The sequence below is a fragment of the Rhipicephalus microplus genome, chromosome 2, assembly GCF_043290135.1.
Source record: "Rhipicephalus microplus isolate Deutch F79 chromosome 2, USDA_Rmic, whole genome shotgun sequence".
Classification (NCBI taxonomy): domain Eukaryota; kingdom Metazoa; phylum Arthropoda; class Arachnida; order Ixodida; family Ixodidae; genus Rhipicephalus; species Rhipicephalus microplus.
This window is the reverse complement of record NC_134701.1, coordinates 246,990,634-247,014,002: the sequence shown is the minus strand read 5'-3', so window position 1 is coordinate 247,014,002 and position 23,369 is coordinate 246,990,634. Positions and strand designations below refer to the sequence as shown.

Here is a 23,369-nt window from a genome sequence, read left to right as displayed (position 1 = left end):
CACCAGTGAATTATCGCGTAACGCCACTTGTAGCCCCAGCAGATCACCGTTATCGAACTGCTGAGGTCGTCCATGTCTCCCGTATGAAGCCCTTCATGCGACGTTCTTTGTCCCCTTGACTTGCCGCGGCCAGGCTGGCCGCTTTCACGTGTGGGGAATTAGTGTGGGCATTTAGTATACCAATCCTCTTCATCTGTACATTATCATTATCATGTGTTGTTCATGCATCCTCATCGTTGTCACGTAGCATCATCATCTTGGTTCGTTCATCTCAGCTGTCGGCTGCCGGTTCCTCGGGCCTAATAAAGGTCTTCCAAACCAAGACTTCATAATATTTATGGCGTATTCTGTTGGCCACTCTGGTACTCTGGCTGAGAGTCGCCAGAAGCAGAGGCAGCTCGCTATCGGAGCGCGAAAGGAAGCGTACCAACCGAATACATCGGTGATATCAAAGCGCTTAGAGCAGCGCACCTGTAGCGCCACCGTGCAACTAGCGCGGGAAGCTGCCGGGTAAACATTGCTGCGCCGCGTCAACAAATGGTGCCAATCAGTTCAGTACACATCGGACATGTCTGACCTTTCTTGTACTCTCTCTCTCTCTCTCTCTGACATGTATGGGCATAGCGAAAGCCTTCTCAGCTGTGCACATAAATCTGGCGATCGTCCTCGTCCAAACTGCCATCTTCAAGGCAAATCACAGGGCTGTCTGCGAGTTGCTGTAACAACATTGACGTTTCCTTCGCCTTCGCTAGCCGCCTCGTTATCTCCACGGTGCATTCATGACTTCGTAGATGTGAATTAGTCCCACACGCACGCATAAGTGCCGTTAACAACGCACGTGCACGAAGTATTACGCGCCCGGCGATGCCCTCATCCGAAATGTCCACTCGCGCTCCTCACCTCACCTCGTTCACCTGCTGGCAGCCACGTGATTGGCCGGGTTGTGTCACGTGATCCGTCCTTTCGGTCAGATCGCGCTTCGCTCCCACTTCAAAGTCAGGGCGTTCGGGAGTGCTCCGAGTCAGAGGCCGACGCTCTGAAAGAGCCAACCGAAGGTAGTCCGAGCGTTCAAATTCTACCAACCGAAGGCGCATCACACTTTTCAGAGCGCTCGAAAACGCCGAACCGAATCCGCCATTAGATTGTCTACGTGGTGTAGAGCGACATTACTAGATCTAGTAACGTTGCTGTAGACTTTTTATGAAAATTGTTAAATTTGAACTAAAAACCTTTTTCTGGCAAGTTTGCAGGTCTTTATTTCACAAAAGGCCTGTGGCAGAGCAGTGAAAATTCCGTAACACTTTTGCAGTATGTTTATTTATAAAACTACCAAAGCTTATATTATTAAAATGTTTCATGAAGAGATATATTCGCGCTAACTTTAAGAAAAGAGAATGCAAGGGAAACTTCTAAGATTAAGAAAATACCGTTTTTGATATTTTTATACTTTCCCCACTTATTGTTCTGCACCCCAGCGCTTAGAATAAATAAAAACTTGTTGCATTATATTGTTTTGCTTGCAGTTACAGCCCGTCAAAATGCAAAAATGGGCATCGATAGATCGGACTTTCTGCCATCTAAGTATGGAATGCAGGCTTATAGTACAGTTTCTTAAAAGGTAAGCAGCACTGAAATAGCTGTACGCTGCACTGAGGACGCCATTTTCGAAATGATTTGGACACGGGAGCAGCCATGAGTGCGGGATTACCGTGCAAGCAAGCGCGCACAGTCCATGCTTTGGTTTGAAGAGGGTCCGTCAAATAAGGCCTTTGCGCAAGACTGAGCACAATCTATGGGTCTGAGGATTGTATGAATTTTACGATCGCTGGCGGCTTTTCGATTTGGCATTACATTGGATTGAGAAGTCATCTCTCGTCACTGCAAATCAGCAGTGACAAACACTGTAGTGAATGATTATAAATTAGCGTTGTACGCGTGAGGTTCATGGGGCACTGCGGCATCAAGCTCTGTTGTCCTCATCATTATCATCATCATCATGACTGCAGCTGCATTCCATACCCTAGCGGGCAGGTAGTCCGATATACCGTTGCCTATCCTTGCGCAAGGGCATTTTTTAACGGGCCGTAACTGCAAGCAAAACCATATTGCCACAGGAAATTACCATTGCTCCGCGCAATGCGGACGTCGGGAACCAGAGAAACGCTAACGGCATGACTACGAGCGACGAAGCCAGCCGCAATGCACGAGCCGGCCCTGCATGCGCTGTTAAGTTTGGCCTGGAAATTCGTCTGGGCAGTTGCCGTTGTGAGTAAGCCGGTCCTATGGAAAGGCTCTCAATCCCTTCGGCGCCCAGTCTGACAGACGCTTTCGAAGATTTGAGCAATTATCCAGACCATGCGGCAAGCAAAGGCGAGTTCCCGTCTTTCAAAGGCGGACCCTTTTGTCGTCCCTTCAAGCAGCAGCGTGCCTGATGACCTCGGTGATTCATCTGGCGACCGGGAAGCTGTTGTGACCGGAGCCAGAGCTGACAGGAGACCGGCGCTCCTTTTAACCCCAATCAACTAGACGACCGGCCGGCTGCCTATGCTCGTCAGGCATTGTCCGTGCTAGCCGGAGGATGAGACGTCGTGTCGCCGCGACGCCACAAAGAGGACAACAGGGACAGCGTCTTCCTGGAAGAGACCGCGGCGGCCACCGCAGATCGCCCCGCTAATTGGGCGAGCTGTGCGGCGAACCCTTTGAAGTATGCTGTCAGGATCGTGGGAATTCTCGACTAACGGCACACACACGACGAGGAAGATCCCTGCTGGCGCCACTTTGCAGTGCAGTGTTCACAACTCAAAATTGGACGTTCACGTGGACCATGCATGTCCATCCCCCTCACCTGTTGTGTGTGTGTGATTGGTGTTCCACTCGGAGAGGAGGAGCCCGACAGTGCATAAAACAACGCCGCAGAGTGCTGGACGTCGCTCTGAACTATGTAACGTTCAACCACCACGCTCGTGGTTTGTGAAACCACTAACCTTTCTTTTCTGTAAATATGTGTAAATAATGTCATAAACCCTGTTTTGTTTTCGTATCCTACAGCGACCTTCCTTCCGCGACTTTAACAACTGGTTGGCAGCGGTGAGATGGACTTCGCGACGTGGTGCTGTGTTGTGGTGAGTGCTTGGTCTTTGCTATAACTTTCCAGGCTTCATTTTGTGAGTGTGAGTTTATTAGAAGCTGGATTGTGTGTGGATTAGAGAGATTACTTTTTGTGAGTTGTAGGCATCACCTAATTATGTGTGAAATGCAGGACCAAAGTACAACGGCATTCATGTCGTGGAAGGCAATGCTAAGAGATGAACTTTTGGGTGTGAGTAAGCATCTAGGCATTGAAATAGAGGAGGGAATGGGCAGGACATCGATTTGAAGGCTGGTCTCGCAAAAAGACAGTGAGGATGAGATTAAAAACGCAGTAGAGATTTTTGAAAAACAGGAAATGGAGGAACGGGAGCGAGAGGAACGCGAACGAGAGGAACGGGAAAGAAAAGAAAAGGAAAGCAGGGATAGAAAAGAAAGAGAAGAAAAAGAAAGATTGGAACGACAGAAAGAGAGAGAGCAGTGGGAGGAAAGCCTGAAATTAAAACAGGAAGAGAGAAAAAGATCAATACAGTACCTTAGAGCGGCTCAAGTAAATTCGAGGATCCATGCATTTGAAGAGGGTGAGGATTTAGAGAGTTATCTAACCTCTTACGAGAAAGTCTGCAGAGAACTAGAGCTCGACGAGGACTATTGGTCTTTCGCCTTATCGAGTGCCCTTCCGTGCAACTTAATGGGTAGGATACTCTACCTTTCCGAGGAACAGTTCAATAGGTACGATGTAGCTAAGGCAGCTTTACTGCGGTGCTTCGGCATCAGAGTTGACAGAAAGCGAATTGAGTACAAGCTCACGAACGCTCCCGTGAAGAACGCGCGACGTTGTGCTGGTAGTAAAACCAAGCCTGAGAGAGGTCCGCGTGTCTCTTATGGCACCAAGGTAGATAGTGAGCGAAAATTGGAGATAGAAAAACGGGAGCGAGGTGACGAGCGTGAGCGAGCATTCAGCCTAGAGATTGAACTCTCGGAACAAAAAGTCGAGGCAACGCGGCAGAAGATTCAGCCATTCGAAACTGTAGCGCACGAGAAGTGCGATAATCAAATGAGTGAGGTGCAGCCCAGAGCTTTAGAGAAGGCTAGCACGTTTAATGACAGTAGCAGGTTCAACGATGAACCAAATTCGAGTGCTGCGAAAGATGTTGCGCTGATTAGAGAGGCCGACGAAGGCAAGTGCGACGAGGTGCTGTGCCAGTCAACTGTTAGCGAAACAGCTAGGATAGCGGTAGAAAAGCTGGTACAGACCTCAACTGTGTTTGTCGCAACGGTGGATCTTGCAAATGAGGTCGAAGTAGGCAAGAACACCGGAGAAAGCTCAGAAGCAGCGAATGTAGAGAGCGACGGTAACAGTGCAGTTGGCGATAGCTCTCAGCAATGCGAGCTAGAGTGTTTGAAGGAAAGCAGCTGCGCTGTTCCTAAGAGCGTCAAGCTGTCCGCCGATCTAGAGTGTGAAATAGGTGGTTTTTTCAAAAATCATCTAGACGGAGCGGCGTCGACAGCTGACGAGCGCAGTGGAGTGTTAGCGACCTTGAGCTGCGAGCGGTAGGCTCAGAGACGAGTCGCAGGAAGCGGCGCAGACGAAGGAGACGTCGCAAAGTCGCGAGTGAGACAAGCAGCTCTACGCATGTTCAGAAAAGTTTGAAGCCTATTAGCGCAGCAAGCAGAACTAGGCATTTTGCGCCGGCGTCAAAGTTCATTTGTATGCGTCTGAACTGCCGGACGAAAGAAAAGGGAGCAGCGGGTCCTTTGCAAATGAAATCAAATGGGAGGCGCCAGGTTAGCTGGGTGCGTGAGTACAAAGTTAACACAGGTGAATTGGCGCGACATGGCAACAGTGCTAGGAAATCGAACTGCCGAAGTAGTGTGGCAGGTGGTGCAGAAGCACCATTGAGCTGTAGAACAACCGATGACGCAACCCGAGGCGAACCTCCTAGTAGTGGGGGAAATGGTCGCAAACGTTGCCGCAAGAAAGCGGAACGACTAAAGAATATAAAAGGCGGCAATCGGCCGCGCGAACGAGACAAGGGTAAGTCATCGGCCAGTTCAACAACAAGGTCTTTGTGTCGTGCAGTATGGCACAAGCGGCGAACTGGTAGTGTACAGCGCGAGTCCTCCCGACGGAACGCGCGATGGAGATTTAGAGCTTTTCGTGGAAAAGAGTGTCGTCGTGGTCCTAGAATAAAGGCCACAATAGATAAGCACCACACGGGAGCTAGCCCAAAGAGGGCATGGCCACTCTGTCCCACGCATTGCTCGGGTCCCCTTCGCCAGATTGACAGAAATCTGCTAAAATCGCGAATGAGGCGTAACGCTGCCGTTCAGCTTGTAGGACGTGCACGTTGTGGTGCCGGGCGTTCTGAAATTACGCCAAGACCGCGACCGCCGCGTGTACGACTGAAGGGGGAGCGACAGCTGTAGGCTGGAGAGTCGGACACAGGAGTTTTTTTTTTTTTGAAACATCTTTGTTTGGTTATATTTTGTTTTAAAGTGGTGTTCCTGTGTCATCTCCACAGCTAGTTTGCTTGGATACTTTTTTCTTCCCTCGAGATTTTGTTTGGGTGTAAGCTTTGTCAAAATTTTGAGTTAAGTTCTTAAACGGTATGCGGAGGCAATGACCCGCCTCGGCCAACCGACTGCGTGAAAGGAGTTTTTAAGATACGAGCACGCAAGTCGCAAATGAAGTTTTGGTACGCCCGCTAGTTTTGAAAGCGCGGTAGCGTGGTCGAGCGGCGCCGGAGTTTCTATGCTTCGTGCCCTTTAGTGTAGCGCGACATCGCATGCCGTCTTAAATAGAGTAAATGAGCAATGTTTAGGAAGGTTTTAGAATAAAACCAAAAGCGATTTTCGAAATGCTCATGTTGGAGAAACATTCGGTACAGAAGTTTTAGCGCAAAATTAACGCCTGTTTTGTTAGATGCTCCTGACGTGTATGGCGTCTAGCGTTATTTTTCATAGCGTTTTGGTTTTTGTGAATATTTACGTTCCGATGAGTGTTTAGGGATACCGAAGTTAAAGGGATATCACCTACGGTTAGCTGTGCGATTGGTGTGCTAACGCTCTTTGGATGAGAGTATGATGTCGTGCTAGAGTGCATGCGTTCTTTAAAAACATAAGCTGGCATGAAACTACATCCAGCAAATGAGCATTTTAGTACACAAGGTTTACTTCATTTTGTTGTTTTAGTGATTGCTTATAGGGCTCATTTGATCACTTGAGGTGAGAGCGTTGCGTTCACCGAACTTTGAGGCTAGACAGACATTTCTGAGGATTTTAAAACGCAGTTTGATCTGTTGTGAGTGAGTTTTCGTTGGCGTCAGGGTGTCCCCCAAGTAGGCACTCACGACTACGTTTGAAGTTTGTAACGAGAGAATGGAAAATGCGCACAGATACTTTTTGTAGGTTCAGGTTGCATTTGTGCGGAATTTAGTTGGTTGTGTTTCATGAAATGAGTCATGAAGTTAAATGTAAGTTACAAATTAGTAGTGCAGATGGTAGGAGAAAGCTAGTTCTGTAAAAATGGGATTACGGTTACATGGGGCCAAATTATGTTTGCCTTTGTGTGCTTTTCTCACACGGCAATTTGTTCCACCTTTGGTAAGCATCTCCACGTCCATGATTGTTGTAACTTTGGCGGCACCAAGTTGTCTCAAAATTTTAGCGTACAGGTTTTCCTTTTTGTGTTGAGAAGCCTGGAGGGTTTTAAGTGGGTCCAATGTGCTTGACTGCAGCATGGTATTGTGTTGTGTGGTTCGCCTTGCTGTTGTCAATCATTGTGAGCTGGTTTGGGAGTTGGTTTCGAGTTTGCAGCTGGAGGGAGAAAGCCAGGCCATCGTCCTCGCCACCAACCACTCTCTTCGTGCCCAGCGGTTGGGAGCGCTGGCCAGCCGAGATTTTTCGGGCGGCGGAGGAGCTGTTAAGTTTGGCCTGGAAATTCGTCTGGGCAGTTGCCGTTGTGAGTAAGCCGGTCCTATGGAAAAGCTCTCAATCCCTTCGGCGCCCGGTCTGACAGACGCTGTCGAAGATTTGAGCAATTATCTAGACCATGCGGCAAGCAAAAGCGAGTTCCCGTCCTTCAAAGGCGGACCCTTTTGTCGTCCCTTCAAGCAGCAGCGTGCCTGATGATCTCGGTGATCCATCTGGCGACCGGGAAGCTGTTGTGACCGGAGCCAGAGCTGACAGGAGAGCGGCGCTCCTTTTAATCCCCAATCAAGTAGACGACCGGCCGGCTGCCTATGCTCGTCAGGCATTGTCCGTGCTAGCCGGAGGATGAGACGTCGTGTCACCGCGACGCCACAAAGAGAACAACAGGGACAGCGTCTTCCTGGAAGAGACCGCAACGGTCACCGCATGCAGATCGCCCCGCTAATTGGGCGAGCTGTGCGGCGAACCCTTTGAAGTATGCTGCCAGGATCGTGGGAACTCTCGACTAACGGCACACACACGACGAGGAAGAGCCCTGCTGGCGCCACTTTGCAGTGCAGTGTTCGCAACTCAAAATTGGACGTTCACGTGGACCGTGCATGCTCATCCCCCTCACCTGTTGTGTATGTGTGTGATTGGTGTTCCACTCGGAGAGGAGGAGCCCGACAGTGCATAAAACGACGCCGCAGAGTGCTGGACGTCGCTCTGAACTATGTAACGTTCAACCACCACGCTCGTGGTTTGTGAAACCACTAACCTTTCTTTTCTGTAAATATGTGTAAATAATGTCATAAACCCTGTTTTGTTTCCGTATCCTCCAACGTCCTTCCTTCGACCTTAACAACTGGTTTCAGCGGTGGGATGCCATCGTATCCATCAGCGACCTTCTTCCTTCCTTCGACCTTAACAGCGCCCGGTACTCCGCCGAACAGCCAACGCGCGTGAAGACGAGAACGAGGGTGCTCGAGGCAGAGGCTCACGAGGACTACCGCTTTTGTATCTTCTTGATTGCTGTGCGTCGTTCACTTTGGGCACAAGTTCGCCCTTAATAAACCGTGTAAATAGAACACCCTTGTTGTGAGGCTGCTACATTCGTTACATTTTCTGGTGGAGGTGCGGGGTACGTGTTGTCAGTGCGTAAGTACCAGGTGTCTCGATAGGCACACAGTGGACAGCAGGGCGCCTGAGCACCTCAGAATAAGTTACCGCGTGTCGTGTCGGTGGTGCATTTCTTTGGGGGGGCTCCCATATGGCCTGCCGAATTTCTTCTCGGACAACATCCGCAACAGACAGTTCCGGTGAAGCGGGTGGCTGCAGCTTGCGTAGTTCATCCCTGACAACTGACCGGACGAGCTCCCGCAGAGTGTCCAGATTATCGACAACGTTTGCCGAGAAGACCCCTGCTGATGTACAGGCTACATCACGATTGTATTGCCGGGCTCTCTGCTGCAGCGTCATTTCTATTGTTGCTTCCAACCGAAACTCAGCAACAGTGCGCGGCGGATCGCGAACGAGTCCCGCGAACAGCTCTTGTTTTACCCCATGCATGAGATGACACACCTTCTTGTCTTCAGTCATGTTGGGATCAGCTCGCTTGAACAGGCGGGACATGTCTCTTATGTAGATAGCGACAGTCTCATTTGTGCGTTGATTCCGTGCACGAAGAGCTGCTTCTGCCTTTTCCCGGCGATCATTGTTGCCAAACGTACACAGCAGCTGCCGCCGGAACTCTTCCCAGGACGTCAAAGATGCGTCGTGGTTTTCGTACCACACTCGCGCTGCGTCTTCCAAAGAGACGTATACGTTGCGCAACTTGCCTGCTTCGTTCCATTGGTTTATGTTCGCCACCCTCTCGAAATGATCCAGCCAGTCTTCGGCGTCCTCAAACGGGTCACCATGGAACACCTTTGGTGTGACGGGTTGGCTGACAATGACCTGTGATGGTGCAACTTGGCTAGTCATTGTGGTGGCGTTTCTTAATTTGTCTCCGTCGCTGATGCCCTTGGCGCAGGGGGAAGTGGTCCAAATTCTGGTGAATCCCCTCGAATACGGCAACTGATCCGTTGGTGCACCGGCGTAAGCTCCACGGCTTGCGGATGGTCAGGGCTTGAACTTCGCTCTCTCGTGGGGGTTGGAATCATCTACCCCGGCTCCTCCACCAGAAAATGTAACGAATGTAGCAGCCTCACAACAAGGGTGTTCATTTACACGGTTTATTAAGGGCGAACTTGTGCGCAAAGTGAACGACGCACAGCAATCAAGAAGATCCAAGGGCGGTAGTCCTCGTGAGCCTCTGCCTCGAGCACCCTCGTTCTCTTCTTCACGCGCGTTGGCTGTTCGGCGGAGTACCGGGCGCATGCAGGGACGGCTCGTGCATTGCGGCTGGCTTCGTCGCTCGTAGTCGTGCCGTTAGCGTTTCTCTGGTTCCCGACGTCCGCATTGCGCGGAGCAATGGTAATTTCCTGTGGCAATATAATGCAACACGTTTTTATTGATTTTGTAAACTGATGTGCAGTAGAATAGGTGGGTAAAGTAAAAAAGAGCAAAATTTGAATTTTTTTAAAGTTGTGATCAGAATTTTCTTTTGCATGCTCTTTTCTTGAAGTTAGCACGATTATATATTTTTATTGAGAAGTGCTATTAATATAAGCTTTGATTGATATGTGGGGTTTAAACCCCAAAACCACCATATCATTATGAGAGACGCTGTAGTGGAGGGCTCCGGGAATATCGACCTCCTGGGGTTTTTTAACGTGCACCCAAATCTAAGCACACGGGCCTACAACATTTCCGCCTCCATCGGAAATTCAGCCGCCGCAGCCGGGATTCGAACCCCCGACCTGCGGGTCAGCAGCCGAGTACCTTAGCCACTAGACCACCGCGGCGGGGCAATATAAGCTGTGACAGGCTTATAAATAAATATAATGAAAAAATGATGCGAAATTTTCACTACTCTGCCATAAGCCCTTTGTGAGTGATTGATTTGATTGATATGTGGGGTTTAACGTCCCAAAACCACCATTTGATTATGAGAGACGCCGTAGCGGAGGGCTCCGGAAATTTCGACCACCTGGGGCCCTTTGTGAAATAAAGGCCTGCAAACGAGTCAGAAAAACGTTATTTTAGGGAGGGTTTGAGAATTTTTATAAAAAATCTACACTACACAGGCAATCCAAATCTAATTGAACGTAAGCGCCAGTACGCCTATGTGTAGCCAAATTGATTTGATGCACGTAGCTTTATTATATTCTATCTAATTGATCGCCAAATTTGAATAACAAAACGCGACAGAGCAAAAAAGCGTGGCACTCACTTCTCCGTCATTATTAATTTACTGTGCTTCGAAAAAATATTTTAAAGCAAATCTGATTGCGAATCTCTTCTTTCCACTGACCAAGCAACAATATGTAAAATGTTGAAAGAAATTTAAGACGTCGACCAGCCATGCTTTGTTCTTTCTCACGTGGAGTCAGCCTGTCCGGTTTAACGTCCCAAAGCCACTATATAGGGGAGACCCGCTCAAGTTTGCCCGGCGGCGCATTTGTAATCTGCAGTAGGCACAACGCATAGCAACCGCAGCGGCGCGCTATTGGTCACAATCTCGCAGGGACGCCCCCGCGACGTGTGCCTAGCAACGGCCGCCACCCCGTACCCTCGTTTCCAGGTTGCGCCGTCGCCCTGATGCGCCCGCGAAACACGCCGGCCAAACATGGAGGAAAAAACAACTCAGTGCGCGCCGACTGCGCATTTTTACGAGCGGCATGTTCGGCGCCTGCGCGTTGTCGCCACTTAAAGAAGCCAAATATGGGAAACACGGCGCTCCGTGCACCTTTGTTTCTGGTAGGAGCAGCTTGGAAAGAGTTGCCAGTTTAGTTTGTAGTTTGACTGGCGCGATGCTGCTAAGGTACTGTACCACCGAACATTGGGGCTTATGATCTGCGCCCGTCGAGATGTCTAAGCGCGTTTGGACTCTATCGAGGAACGACGTGGTACCGCACATCACAAAGTGGAAGTATTGTAGGAAAAAGGAAAATGAAAAAGAAATACTGTGTTGTGGGCGCCTTCTGCACGCAAACTTCTGCCTGTCGTGAGCACTTGTGTTTCGCGTACGTGCTCGTCAACTACAAGCAACCGCATGCGAGTGCCCGCGCGATCTGCAGAAACTCGCATTTATCTGGTGAGTTCAAGCTATGTTTGCGTAACGCGCTTGTGCTCTCTTGCCGTGCACTTTTTTTAAATAAACTCCCGGCGTCGCAATCCAGGTCAGCGTTCTTTTCTTCTCTAGGAATTAACTTTTCGTATGTATGCGCTGGTGTGAAGCCAATAAAACAAGCGCGAGAGAGGCGGCAAGCCGCTTGAAGAGCTCCGTTCAAAGGATCCTTCACAGGATGGTCGACATTCTCCTCGCCATGAGTCTATCTGACAGAACGACTGTCAAGTGAATTAAGGATGGTAAGTGCGCAAGTATTCTTTTTTAAAAACAATTTGTACCCCAGGAAGTTTTGTACTAAAAGTGTATCACTGCACGTATGCATTAAGTGCAAACTGCATGAATTGAAACTCCTTCCACCGAAAGCTTTAAATTTTAAGCGATCTGTAGCCATGAAGGCAATTCTTCAGCATCTGTATTAGAAGATTAAGTAAAAATCTTTATCCTATAATATTCAAAATAACATCACTTTCAATAAAACTTCCGAAAGTATGACAACAAAGCTGAGCCATTTGCTTCACGATATGCAGCACATCCTTCTATGTTCCTTCTTACTCAGACTTTTAAAGATCGCGCGGTGTTGCGAAATACACACATTGGTTTTAGCAAGCTGTTTTCAGCAAAAAGCGTCCCTAATAGAAAACAGTTTTGGCAGCTTAAAGGAAACAATATGCCAGCTTGTTTGCCTTAAGTGCCACACCATATTGTGGCTGTTTTCTATTGCCTCTGATGCTTCATAACTTACGCATTAATTTTGCTGTCTAGGAGTACACCCAGGTGGAATGGTAATAGCTCACTAAAAATGAAGACACACAGAAGGCATACACACACGCACACTTTTGTAGTAGGAAGACCTAGATAATGGTGGTCCAGCACGGGGTGCCCAGTGGAACCAATAATCTTGTACCAGTGATATGCCTAACAATGTTGAAGATTTTATGAGCGGGTTGGGAGAAATAGAGCAGAAAGGTGCTGAAAGCTAACACTAATCAAAATAGCAGATGTAATTCGAATAAATACTTTCACTTGTAACTGGCTATTTTTTTTACATATGGTGCATATTTATTCACTTCAAACAGTAAATATCATTGACAATAAGCAAAACAGTGTGCCACAAACAGATATTTCTTAATATATACAAAACCTGTGCTTTTAGTAACTCACTCAATGCATCTTCCAGTCTCTCAGATGTTTGATTGCTTTTTGCTCACCTTGGGTAAGTCAGTGGCATGCTTGAGCAGCTTTTCTTTTTATGTTAGAAAGCCTTTTAAAAGCAAAGCATTTCTTTAAAGAACAAAGGCACTTTGAGCATTTATATCTATCTAGAGGCCTGCATCTGGGTGCTATCGAGCTCACCTCCTTAACTTGGTACAACTGAAAAAGGCACAACGGGGAATGACAATATGACGAACATGACTGTCTGGTTTACAATGAGTGTCCTGTTATGTACGTCATGAAACCCTTTTTTCCAGTCACAGGCAGCATAAGCCGGTACACTGTGGTTTGCGTTGCACGTGATGACAGTTTATAAATATTGGCAAGTTAAATGTGAGCAATTTAAATAAAATCTGGCTTTGGCAGAATTGACCAAAATAATACAAAGAATGACAGTTGGGCTACTAGCAGGAATCAAAATCCGGTATTCTGCACAGCAGTCAAGTACTTTACCACAGAACCACGGCATGTCTTGAAACGGCTTTTGAAAAAAGGTTCTATTCAGGCATCATATCAGTGTAATATTAACTATGGCTGTAGGGCCGGCACTGTAGTCTGATTAAAAGGTAGTAAACTTGACATATGTGTACCTAAAATACAGCTGTCATGTTGGGTTGATGCCAATTGTGGTTCCAGGGTGGCCTCCACTTTTGTAAGTCTAATAAACATTTCATATGACTCGGCAAGCTACATTCAAGTGTTGCTCGACCACGTAGGAATGTGCTAATAAACAATCTTCACATTGTCGTACCATAGCATGCACTTTGTTGTGATGAAACTGGCGGCTGTGCTGTAAGATTAGTGCCGATGTGTCAGACCATAAGTTACCCTTCGAACTCCTGTGTAGTTAAGGTTTTTAGTAAGTCCTTGATGAGCACGAAACTGCTAGATTTATCAAAACACATTCATTCATGCAATGACACTTGGCTCAATGCCAAATATTGAATCATAGGCATCATCATTATGGACTACTTTGCATGAAATAGATTCCCACAATGTGTGAAATCTCCTTAATTTTCCTTCCCTAATACTAAATTAAAATAATTCATCCAGGTCCACACCGTAGGCCATCAGACAGCGAAGCTGTTAGCGAGCGAGTGCATGTGATTGGCAGAATGAGATCACATGCATCATCATCGTTTAGCATACTCATTTTCTTCTATTCATTTTATTATTCAGCACCCTCCTGCAGACAAATACTAGTACTATTACTAATACAGCAACTATTACTACTACTACTAGTACTACTACGTCGACGATCACGATGGTAGTCGGCAAGCACAAAATCCATCTTTTAGGCGCTTTCACAAAACAACCTTATCCTACCTTTTCTCGAGTTCCTGTACAATCTACATCTGTTGTAAGGACACAAAAACGGTAAACGGGTGAAAGATGACTACAGGATTGGGTTTTTAAATACCGGCATACTTTGCTTATCAAACGCACATAAGGTTGGTTGCAGGCCTTAGTGCCGAGTGACGTAATAAACTGCTGATTTGGTGTTGCGAGCGTTAAACGCGATTATTTAACATTTTGTCACATAATCTTCACGATTTATTCCATTGTGTGCAAAAGTTCCAGTCATCGTGCTGAGATGTTGGAAACATCAAGCGAGCAGCCTGTTGGATCGTTTGTTACTAGTAACACGTGTAAGCTAGGGCGCTTTCTGTTCAAGACCGATGATGCGCTTATGACAGCTCCCTCCAAACTTTATGCAATATTTTAATATTTTAGAAAGTTTCCGTAATATAATGATGGCCATCCAACGCAGCAAACATTCTGGGGATAATGATATGCTGCAGAGATGCACGTCAAACGAAGTATCTTAGAAAATAGTATGAATGAAATTTCGAAATACGATTTGTCGTAACTTAGTAATTTAGCTTTCTTTTCTGGGTGAAGGAGCCAGTCAAGTTGCGACTTTCAGCTTTTTTTCCTTTACACCATACCACGTGTGCAGTGCTTTCATGTGATTGTCATGCGGTTGAATAAGTTCGAGCGGAAACGGACTCGTGGCCTTTCGTCGGTAGTGTAGCTCCACAGCACATCATCACTCTGTCTGCCACAGAAACTAGCCGTATAGACGCACTTCTGAACATTGTCTCACCATGTTCTAGTTGCCCGATAAACAAAGCTAGTTAGGTGTGGTTCAACCTGCTAGCACGTCCAAACTACAACGAAACACGTGCTTCAAAACTACTATCACGGAAAACGAAAAGAGTAATACTCCCTGTAAGCCTCAGCGAAAACGCCCTTCCTGGGTGTTTGACCTACCATTGAGGGAAAAGGCCTCGCAGAAACGTACAATGGCTGTGGAGGGAACTGTGCTTAAAACTAAGAACAAGAGAGCATGATTGAAAGTTTGGTTGAAGCCCACCAGAAAGATACTGACCAAAGAGGCTGACGAGGAAGCCACTTAAAAAGACAGGCTGTGAGCCTCTTCTGTCCATGTCTCTTCAGTGCCCTTCAACCAAATTTTCAGACATGAACACGTAATCCAGCAGGCCCAATTTGCCATCTTGCTACAAGGAAGCAGTGCTGTAAATCAAGAAAAATTCGGCAGGGGATGGGGGCGCTATGACAACCATCTTTTTTATAAATATTTCCCATCAATATTTCCAAGCACAGTCAAGTGCATTGTCCCTTTGACTGTGCGTGTGAGCCGATTGAACAGCAGTTCGAATTTCAAAGCAGAATTGCACAGCTGAGTGATATTGAACATAGGTATGTACACACGGCGCTACAAAATAATCGGCTGTTAAAGGTACACTAAAGAGCAAAGCAATTTTTTGCGTATTAGTGAAGTGCGACTTCACAAACCCGAAAACACCATTCTTACCGCGACATGGGACGCTTGGTAATAAAGAAAGCGCGCGAAAAAAAGTGCAGGTGGTGACGCTACTTTGAGATACCCACACCAAACACCGTGACGTGATACATTTGGACGGCGTCTACTGGGCCTTACGTAGCTTCTAATTGATAAAACTGAAGGACATTGTCGTCTGTGGGTTCCATAGACTTGCAGGTAATATGAAATTTAATGTGCTGATTACAAATAGTGGGCATGTCGGCTGGCCTCGCGTCGACATCGTTACAAATCCGTTTATTTTCGTCATGCAGCTCCTCGTCTTGGGATCGACGGCGACGGTCCGAGAGACGCATTGCACATTCGTCCTCGCTGAACCCCTGGAAAATTTTGAAGACTGCGCAGGACAACCAGTGTACTACAAGCAGTGCTGGGAAGGATGGGAAGTGTCACGTGCGGCTACATCAACGTCACCAGACGGAGATATAAATACACGGCATCCATCGAGCTTCTTCAGTGGGCATGTCGGCTGGCCTCGCGTCGACATCATGACAAATCCGTTTATTTTCTTTATGCAGGTTAGAGATGATGTTTCATCTGTCAAATGTGACGACCCTTTCTTTGTCCAGCTGACATGCCCGTGTAGCTTAAGTAGAATCTGTTCTGGTGTATACGCGAAATGCTTCTCTCTTTGCTTTTGTTGTGTGGCGACGTCGAGCCAAATCCCAGCCCTGACGTTCAAAAATTGCTTGCTGAGCTTTTGGATGGTCAGAAAAGCATTCGGAAAAGGCTGGATGGCATTGAGCTGAAGTTAAAAAAAGTGGAAGAAGTTGCTACAGCTGTAAATGAGGTGAAAACAATGACGTATAAGTTGGAAAAAAAGGGTCGTAAGCTTGGAAAGCAAGCTAGCTGATCTTGAAGATAGAAATAGGCGGAACAACTTGATTGTCTTCGGTATACCGGAAACAACTAATGAAAGTTTCGATGAACTCAGCAAAGTGTGTTGAAGGGTGTGTTTTACCGATATCCTGGAAATACAAGTGTCGTCTGCGGAAAGAATTCATAGAATTGGGCGCAAACAACTACGTAAGCCTCGCCCTATAATTCTAAAGCTTATTGATCATCGTGACAAGGTTGCTGTGCTTAAAAATTGCTTCAAACTAAAGGGTACAGGTTTCTCGATTTCTTAGGACTTCTCGGAAGCTACACGACATAAAAGAAGAAAACTTTGGTAAAGCACGGCGGAAAATCGAAGGGCAGGCGAAAAGGTGAAATCAATCTACGACAAAATTCGAGTTAATGGTGTTCTGTTCGTTTGGGATGCAGACCGTAACGAACGAGTGCCACTTCCAGGTAATGTCGTTAAGGAGTCTCAGCAGTGAATTGAAGCAAAATCGGGCAAGTCACTTCGCTGCATTCAGTTTAACGGCCGCAGCATCATTAATAAACTTGATTACCTGGAAAGTATCCCAATAGCGCATGCACCCCATCTGATTGTAATAACAGAAACCTGGCTACATTCAGATATTAAGGACGACGAAATAGCGCCCACAGGATATGGCATTTATAGGAAAAACAAACCATCTCGTGGTGGTGGTGTGGCCGTCCTGTTTAAAAACTACCTCAATGTGACTAGGCTTTCCTATAGAGACGGTGTTGAAAGTGTCATTATTAAAATACACCTTGAGGAAATGAACGTGGTTGTGGGTGCATTTTACCGCCCTCCGAATGCCAAGAAGGCGTTTTTTGATGGTGTTAATGATTTTCTTTGTTCTTGCAACACAAGCACTTGTAATATATTGTTAGCTGGCGATGTTAATATTCATCAAACTAATTGGGACGCGGACTTCCCGGAACTGCTTTCTAGTGCTGCTGAGCCCTTGGTCGACATTGTTCTTTTTCATGACTTAACACAGTTAGTAAAACAACCCACCCGTGTTCAAAGTAACGCACAATCTATTTTGGATCTTTTTCTTGTGAGTGACAGAATGCTTCGTCGAAATCCTGCTTTGTGCGTCTATGGCGGTGTATCCGGCCATCGATTGTTATCTTTAAGCATTGCACTGCACGTAAGAAAAAAAAGTGAAGGAAAAACGCGTAGTGCCGAATTTCACTCGTGCTGATGAAGTCGCTGTTCTTGACCTGTTAGATATATCGTTTTCTGATTTCAGTGATATGTATGAATCAAGTAGTTGCTCTGTCGAAGATTTGTGGGGTTTCTTCAAGAATCTTGTTATGAAATGCGTCTCAAGTCATGTCCCCTCAAAGATTATCAGAACGCAATCTGCTCGCCCTTGGACGACGAGGGAAGTAGTGCGAGCGGGACACAAACTAAAGAAGATGCACAAAAAACTGCGCCAGAACTCGTCATCTCCTCATGTATCAAAATTTTCTAATATGCGTTTGCAGTTAAATGAAACCATAAGGAAGGCAAAAGACTGCTTTTTCAACATTTCTTTGAAGAACGTCTTGCTTTCTGATCCTGCGACGTTCTGACGACACTTGTCACCTAGGAAGCAACAGGCATATAAAATCCTCATTAATGGAGAATTGGTAACTGATGAATCACTCCTTGCGCCATCGTTTAACAAGTTCTTCTGTTCAGTCTACACAAATGACGATGGAAAACAACCAAATTTTGCGATTTTTCTGGACGTACCTAGAATTTCTGACTTAATGATAACTGAAGAGAATGTCTTATCACTGCTGCTTAAAATCAATATAAAGAACTCACCAGGAATTGATTGCATACCGAACGCATTTCTAGTAAGGTATGCAGAATGGTGTTCAAAGTATTTATCTATTATATTCAAGAAAACATTGTCCACTGTAGAACTCCCGAGAGATTGGAAGCGCGCGAAGGTTGTTCCGATCCTTAAGGCGGAAAATCCTTCACTAATTACGTCATACAGACCAACATCTTTACTGTGTACCTGCTCAAAATTGCTAGAACATATTATTTTTACGCACTTGTCAAACTTTCTGCAACAAAATAAATTGACTGATTGCCGCCAACATGGTTTCCGTAAGAGAATGTCGACGGTTACCCAACTCCTTGAGACAATACACGAGTTTGCCTCAGCCTTAGATAAACAGAGTCAAATCGATATTTTTCTGGAATTCCGGAAGGCATTTGATCGCATCTCCCACCATAAGCTTTTGTTAAAATTAAAACCCATATGACAAAATAACTCGCTTCTCTCATGGATAGAGTCATACTTATCGTCTAGGAGTGAATACGTACCAGTTGGCGGCTCGTGTTCACGCCCGGCGCCCGTGCAATCAGGCATTCCCCAAGGGTCGGTTCTCGGGCCACTATTCTTTTTAGTTTATATAAATGATATCGTAAACAATATACCTGTCAAAATCAAACTGTTCGCGGACGATTGCATCCTTTATCAAGAAGTAAACAAGCCTGCCGACCAGGCATTATTAAGTAGTGCCCTGGACAAACTACATATTTGGTGTGAAAAATGGCAGATGAGCATAACTACTACAAAAACCGTCTCAATGACAATTTCAAGAAAGAAGGCACCACTTACTTTCCAGTATTCAATAAATGGTCGCTGTCTTAGTGCTGTAAATCGTTATAAATACTTAGGTTTATTAATCACTTCAGACCTCCGGTGGAATGAACATATCACTTTTCGAGAAAAGAAAGTCATGAAAAAGCTTGGATATCTTAGAAGATCGTTACGACAGTCAACGCAAGAAATAAAACTATTAGCATATAAAACCTACATTCGTCCCCTTTTGGAATATGCCTGCGTGATCTGGGACCCATACACAAAGAAAAATATTGATAAACTAGAAAACCTACAAAGAAAATCTGCTCGATTTATCTTTCGCTCATCTAATCGCCTTACGTCAGTCACTGCTTTGCTTGAGACAGCGAACTTGGAAGCTTTACATTTGCGGTGATATTGCGAAAGACTAAAATATATGTACCTGCTCTATCCCGATAAGCTTGGCATTGATTCTAGTGCGTATATAGAAAAAGTCGTGCGACGACCCACGCAGGCGGATCACTCAAAAAAATTACAGGAATTTTCTTGCAGAACGAACTTATACATGGGCTCTTTTTTCCCACAAACTGTACGCAAGTGGAATCGCCTCCCTGGTGGGATTGTGGAGGCGGCGACAGTGGCGTCATTCTTATCGGAGCTAAAAAACTTATAGCATGTCTTCCTGCCATATTTGTACTCTTTGTTTAGTGACTTTGCGTTGTTAGTACACAAGTGATTTTAGTACGCACTTATATAGGTATTATGCTATGCGAAATTGCACGTCATGCACTGTATATTTTTCTTTTTACCGTGTTAAAACCTGTGGGTCCGCGGCATTCTCCGTGCGTAATATATTGAGAAAGTGTTCAGTGTGCTATATTTATATGTTACCCACTCCTGCTTATGGCTTCATTCTGAAGCCAGCAGAAATCCTGTAAATAAATAAATAAATAAACAACTAGTTTTTGTGTATTTTATGCAAAAAAATTATAGTTTTTTTCTGTTTTTTTACTTCTGGTATTACTGGCAAAAAAGTATTACAATAAGAAAGCTAAATATTACATTTATATATCTCTAAATGCTCAATGAATGCAAGAAGCATAATTTCATGTTTCTACACTCATTTTATCTCAAGTTACAGAAGTTGAAACATTAAATGTGAAGCATGAATTCGCTGTCTATTGTTTGCCCAGATTTTCAGAATTTTCACGGTGAAGAAACATTGTACTATACATTGTACTCTTTGGATAGCTATCAGATAAAAAAAATCCTATTAGAATCAGGTGATTAGGAAAGTAACAACAGCCCCCCCCCCCCCCCTGACAACTGGAGACAGCCCAAAAAAGTGTTTTGGGAAAAATGGAAAAAACTAATGACCATGTGAAAAAAAAGCTCTTTATCTTCTGTATGAGCACAATCACAACTGCCAGTGGCCCAGAAGGCTCCTGGAGAATAGTCTGGGTGGGGCTTTCCCCTCTGCCTCCGCTTAGCAGCTGCCTGAAAGGCTACTGAAGACCCCCTTTTTCTCTCTGCATCGACAGTTATGGCATTTCGTGTGAGTGAAACTAGATAGTTCGCGAAGTCAATATTCCCTCCTGGAAAAACTATACATTCTATAAGCCTATAATTTTGTGAGAATGTGCAGGAAGACGTCCTGAATGCAATACCAACAAAATTAAGAAATTGGTTTTTTCGCTATTTCTTCGCTTTCAAAACCCATGTGCCCCCTTAAGTATGCACCCCACTTCTGACGGATATGACGACTAGATGATTATGGGTAAGTGAGCATAGTCACTGCCATTTAGCTGCATTAAAATTGCACTCAAGTCTCATGAGAACGAGGTTGTATCATACATGAAAATAATTTAGTTACATTCGAAAATTCATTTCAGAGCTATATTCCTAGCCCTGCCGCGGTAGTCTAGTGGCCAAGGTACTCGGCTGCTGACCCGCAGGTTGCGGGAGCGAATCCCGGCTGCGGTGGCTGCATTTTTGGTGGAGGCGAAAATGCTGTAGGCCTGTGTGCTCAAATTTGGGTGCACGTTAAAGAACCCCGGGTGGTCGAAATTTCCTGACATCTCTCATAATCATATGGTGGTTTTGGGACGTTAAACCCCACATTATCCTCACACTAAAACCAATGTCGACTGCCTCGAAAGAATTCAAAGAAGGGCCGTCCGCTTTATTTATGGTATGTACGGTCCAACAGACTCCGTTTCTGCCCTGATGGAAAGACATGGTATCCCAACATTAGAATCACGACGTAAATCTTTTAGGCTAAAATTACTGTACCAATTAGTTAACCGGAAGCTCTTATTTGATCACAGCCCCTACATTAGTCGCCTGGAAACACGGCGCGGTCGTCATTCACACTCCCTTGCCTTAACTCCGTATTTCTCCAAAACTAATCTCTTCAAATTTTCGTTTTTCCCACGCACAATCTGTGAGTGGAACAATTTACCGTTTGCCGCCCTGCTGTCTACAGATTCTATTGACGCACATGTTTTCCTGAGGATGTAAAAATGTTTTGCAGTTTTTTTATCCACTGATCCTTTTTGTTGATTGCTAACTTTCAGTGCCATGTTGTTTCCCTTTGCGATTCACGCAAATGCGATTCTCGCAATCCCACTTAATTCATTGCTGTTATGATAAGCTTGGTTGCATTATTGTTGTATGTGTGTGATGATTGGATTATTGTATGCTGTGTGATGATTGGCTTGATTGCCTTACTGCCTGTACCATTCCTGCTTGGGCTCCATGCCTGCAGTATCTTGTAAATAAAAAAATAAAATAAATATCAAAGGTATATTCCTAGCACTAAGTCTATTTCAACAGTACGCTTCATTTACTTTGTTATAATCATATTTTGTTATATCCGGTATCGCTATATCGAGCTTTGAATGTAACACCACCTTTTACCGCTTCTTCACAAAAAAATTCAGTGGATACCACATACCTTGGGAATCGATGTTATGTGAAGTTTACATATGAAAGGCGATTGTGTGGCAATTTTTTTTTTGTTGAGTGAAGCGTTACAAAGTGGTGCTAAAGATATCTACAAATCTACGCTCAGACATAGGTTAAATAGCCGCATATATGTTTCATATAAACAGTTTTTAATGTTGCATAACGATGCCAACAGCAACATGGGTATTAGCAACACCACAAGCGATAAGCTGATATGAACCGCTAGTGCTCGCTAGGATGATAGCCATGGGCACTGCTACATAAATCAACTAAAGCAGACAGCGCCTAACTACAATTGGCTTTAACCCGACTTGACGGCTGTATCATAGGAGTACATATGTAATGTTTATAAAATTAGATAGCGAGAACTGCAGCCACAATTATGAACATTAGGGTTTAGTTGAAAAGTAGTTTCGAAACCTGACATGACTCTGTAATAGAATACTTGATTGGCACGCAAAATACTGGGGTTTGATTCCTTCTGGAACCCTGATATTTATTCTTTTGCATTCGTCGGGTCAACCCAACTGGTGCGAGCTTTTTCTTAATGCTAACGGGTTAAAATGGCCCATGTCTGTTCTTGCGGTTGCTAGCATTCCCAGGAATTTGGGACATCTGAACGTGATGCCATTTCTCAGCGGCGGAAATGGCAGCCTGCCATAACTGAATATGAAATGGACAAGAAGAATCGTATCCCTGGAAAAAAAAATCTAGTTATCAAAAACAACTCTGGGTGATATGTAGCAGAGACCCACTGGTACATTTTGGTAAAATTGCATTATCGCATTATAAAGCAAGTGGCTTTTGAGGACAATTGCACACTGCCCATAGAAACACATGGGAACCCATTGTTAAATATTAAACACTTTGGGAATCCACGCGGTTTGTAGTGCGGCACTGTAACTTTGCCAGACTGTTCATATAAGTCTCTGCTGTATAGAACCAAGAGTTGTTTTTGATAACTAGCTTTTTTGGCGAGATGTTTTTTTTAACTACTACCCATTCAGTTAAGGGAGGCCACCACTGTGACAGACGACAAATGGCACTACATGCAGATGTAGCCAGTCGGCCTAAGAACGGGCTAGCCTCCCTGTCCTTCCGCTTATTTCTTTCCTTCTTTCCCCAAACCTTAGTCATGAATGATATATATGAAATGTGGCACATACCCGCGGGCAGGTATGTGCCACAAGTCTGGCGGAAAGGGTTTGAGAATGTACGCGATGGGATTGCAACATTATTCATGTCATGACTAGAGAGTCATATTCGTCAAACCATCTTAGCTGGTTTTAGTCTACCCCAAGTTAAGGTGGTACCGGGAGCACCCAGACGTGGGCGGTTAGATAGATACACAGATACATAGTTAGATGCTCAAAGTGCCTATAGTACGCAAATAAATACTTTGCATTCAATAGCGCTAGAATGTTTCCGCCATGTTTCTTGCTTCTTTGCTTGCCTTGGTGGCGGAGAGATGCAGTCCTCCCTTTGGTCTTGGAGTTTTCTCGGATCGATTGGTGAAGTGAACCAATGTCAGGAGTCCTAGATGGTCTTCATTATCGCAAATAGCCTGCACAACTTGAAGGCGCAAGTTCTGACTGAGCGAAAATGTCAGCACGAACTTAGCACCTCTGCTATATGTTGCTGGGTT

The 23,369-nt window shown here is 45.3% G+C and overlaps 1 long non-coding RNA gene across 1 annotated transcript; it reads left to right on the top strand.

The window, feature by feature from the left end:
- Window positions 1-10,715: 10,715 nt before the first annotated feature.
- On the top strand, window positions 10,716-20,058 carry LOC142775950 (uncharacterized). Its single transcript, XR_012887173.1, has 3 exons — window positions 10,716-11,197; window positions 11,306-11,472; window positions 15,566-20,058. It is a non-coding gene; the product is annotated as an uncharacterized LOC142775950 (long non-coding RNA).
- Window positions 20,059-23,369: the final 3,311 nt, after the last annotated feature.